The following is a 3,377-nucleotide window of genomic DNA, read 5'->3' as shown; positions in this document are numbered from 1 at the left end:
TATCTATCTATCTATCTATCTATCTATCTATCTATCTATCTATCTATCTATCTATCTATCTATCTATCTATCTATCTATCTATCTATCTGACTTGTTAATTACATGTTTATTTCTTTAAGGAAAGCCTCCTCTTTTCAACATGAAGGCTTATATAGGTCATCTGTTGCTTTGCTACCCACAGGGATTAAATAAATGGGAATGACTCTAACAAGACAAGCATCAGAGGAAGACTTTTTCTTCCAATCTCCTAGACAAATTGACACAGATACAGGCTTGTTGACGCACTCTAAATCTAATTTCCTACACAAGATAAACACCCAACCCTGAATAATTTACAAGCAAGAAGTACAGCAAATCACACTGAGAACCATTCATTTGTTATCAACGAGGAAGCTGAAGAGGACACGCCGCTGCGTTGTTTGCGAAGAGCGTGAAAAATGCTTTCGCGTCGCCTTGTTCTGTTTTGCTGCGAAACGGGAGCAGGGTGAGTGCAGATGTGTTGGAGCGGGGAGCAGAGTGAGGAGTAAATGCAATGCATGGAGCATCTCTTTCACCGTGGAGCAGGATGTTTGTCATTAATGTCCCCCTGTGGGAGTCAGTGGTGGGCTCTGTGTGCAGCCCCGGGGCTCACACACACACAAACACACACGCACACATACAAACACACACACAAATGAATGTGGAAATGAGTCACGTCAAAAACCACCATCTATCTGCCTGTATTCATCCTCACACCCTCCTGCCTTCCCCTCTCCTATGTTTCATTTAACGTCTTTATGTCTCATGGGGTTTTAATAAGAGAGGGGTTCCAGTAATCTGTCTCTGTAATATCGATGATCCAATAGCTACATAACCAGCTCCTGCGCCTCACAAAAAGTGTTTGTGTTCCTTGAACTTTTTCACATTTGTCACTTTACAAGCACAGATTTTTAATGAGTTTTATTATTAGGATTGTGTGTGACAGATCAACACAAAGCAGAGTCTGATCAGGAGAAAAGGGAAAAGGATTTGATAAATAAAAATCTTAAAAGTGTGGCAAGCATCTGGATTTTTCTCTCTTTACTCTCATGCCCATAAATGCAATCCATGTGCAGTCAACAGCATTCTTTATTAATCCAGTTGTTCTCAGAGGACTTTAGAGAACAAACGGCACCATGAGAAATAAAGAACACAGCAGACATGTCAAGGAGAAAGTTCCATCTGCAAACTTACCTACACATGGCCATCCACCCAAAATGGCAGGTCTGTTAAGGAGAGCAATCAGGCAGGCAACCATGAAGCCCATGTTAACTCTGGAGGAGCTGCGGAGCTCCACAACTCAGGACGGAGAATCCTTCACTTGTCTGCAAGATAAATAGTTTTGCTCTGAGAAAATATAGAAAGAAAGTCCTTGCTAAAACAAACACAAAAAAAAACCTATGACAAATAGTTTATTTAAACATGTGGAAGGAGGTAGTAAATAAATAGTAAATAAATAGTAGTAAATAAATAAATAAATAGTAAGTAAATAAATAATTTATTAATAATTTTTTTAGTAAATAAATAATTTCGCAGAAGGTCAACTCCTACAATAGTCTTTGCAAAAATTAACTCCAAGCGGGCCCAGAGAAACGTCATCCATCGCTCTTGATGGCTCTAAGCATAGAGCTACAGTGAACTGGTTTAGTTTAAAGCATTTTCATGTCTGGAAGTCCGAGTAATAAAAATGTTCAATCACTTTTCCTGGACAAGCATGTATGGAAGAGGATTGGGACCACTGGGAAAAAAAGTAAAACAGTTCTGACTTTAATCTCTTTAACAGTTCTGAGACTTTAATTTTCTCAGAATTAAAGTCAGAATTCTGAGAAAAAAGTCTTTTTTCTCAGAATTCTGACTTTAATCTCAGAATTCTGAGAAAAAAGTCAGAATTCTGAGATTAATGTCAGATTTTTTTTTCTTTTTTCCAGTGGCCCTAATCCTCTTCCGTAAGCATGTAATCGTTTGCATTGACTTTACAGCAATCTGTCTTTACTGTGCATGTATGTGGCGACAGTGAAGAAGAAAACTCCTCCAGCAGAACCTGGCTCAGTACAAGTGTCCATAAACAACGACCAACTGGGGATTTGAGGAGAACATAAACAGAAAAGAAACAGAGGAACTGATGTAGCAGTACTTTGTAAGGTGATGAAAAGTAAAGCGTTAACAGCAGAAGAGGGATGTTTTGCAACTGCACATCGAATATTCTATCCTATAATAATCCAGGCTCAAGAATCAAACAAGCAGAAAATGAGTTAGAGATACTATCAAACTCTGCTGAAGCTTGATACAAAAACCATAACTTTCCCTCTGTGATCTGATATTGACTAACCTTTTTCGGCTTCATCTCAGAGACCATTAGTATCTGATCTCCAGCAGCTTCTCATTACATGTTGCTTGTATAAAGTGCCAGATTCCAATAATTATTTCTGTTGCAAACCCTGCGCTGTTATCACGAGGCTTTCTTCCAGCACTTCCGTGTTATTCCACGGTTATTACCAGTTGGGTGTCGGACACATCTTGTCAACGGTCACACAATCAAACACACTCACACAATCTGTCAGCAATAGAAGCAGAAAATTGACGCGATTGTTGGCTCTTCTTCCACCCTAACTAATGTGTTTCTTTCAGTGTGGAAAGTTTTTTTTCTCTCTCTCTCTCTCTCTTCTGCTCAAACACTCTGGAGTCAAGCCTTTACCTAATGAGTGTTACTATGGAAACGTAAGCCAAAAGCTAATTTGCATCTGTACAGCTTGTCTGGAAGAATCACTGCTAAAAGTAGAGAAAGAGATGAACCTTAGCATTTCAACAACAAGTTGGAAAAGACAGAAACAAAGATGAATTCACTTTGACTGCATTTAGAGACGAAGAGCTGCGGTCGATGCCGACTTGAAAATTCAAGCCATTCAGTGAATTCATTTCACTAATGTTCACAGGAAATATAAAACAAAAATGCACGTCATCCACTCTCCCAAAGGCTTTTCTTGAGAGAGGTTCAGATTTAGCTGCGTTCTTACCAGCATGACTTGAGGAATGCACCTCAACTATTTTTCTGAAGAGATCTCTGGGTAAATAAATGGCATCTTGTCGCATATATATATAAACCTAACCTGGTGGCATTAGAATCACAGCTACACAGCACAAAACTCACAACACAGGTTCAAAAACAATCCAATGAATATTTTTATTTTTTTAAACACTGATTTCCATACAAAGCTACGGCATTTAATTTCAGAGGAGCACATTTCAGCAACCAGCTCAGTTATGATGTAGTGATGTAATGATGTGTTTCTTCCTATTATTTACTTTATTTTCACTTGTGTTTACTTTTTTGCTTGTTTTGTAAGAAAAACAAAAACAG

The 3,377-nt window shown here is 38.5% G+C and overlaps 1 long non-coding RNA gene across 1 annotated transcript; it reads right to left on the bottom strand.

The window, feature by feature from the left end:
• Positions 1-1,090: 1,090 nt before the first annotated feature.
• LOC107837387 (uncharacterized) lies at positions 1,091-2,710 on the bottom strand. The gene is made up of 4 exons (XR_001663401.1): positions 2,349-2,710; positions 2,013-2,095; positions 1,571-1,685; positions 1,091-1,394 (listed from the first exon to the last, which is right to left on the bottom strand). It is a non-coding gene; the product is annotated as an uncharacterized LOC107837387 (long non-coding RNA).
• Between the last annotated feature and the right edge of the window lie 667 nt (positions 2,711-3,377).

The sequence above is a fragment of the Poecilia formosa genome, unplaced genomic scaffold (assembly GCF_000485575.1).
Source record: "Poecilia formosa unplaced genomic scaffold, Poecilia_formosa-5.1.2 Scaffold138, whole genome shotgun sequence".
Taxonomy (NCBI): domain Eukaryota; kingdom Metazoa; phylum Chordata; class Actinopteri; order Cyprinodontiformes; family Poeciliidae; genus Poecilia; species Poecilia formosa.
The sequence above is the reverse complement of the archived record's forward strand: the minus strand, read 5'-3'. Positions and strand labels throughout refer to the sequence as shown.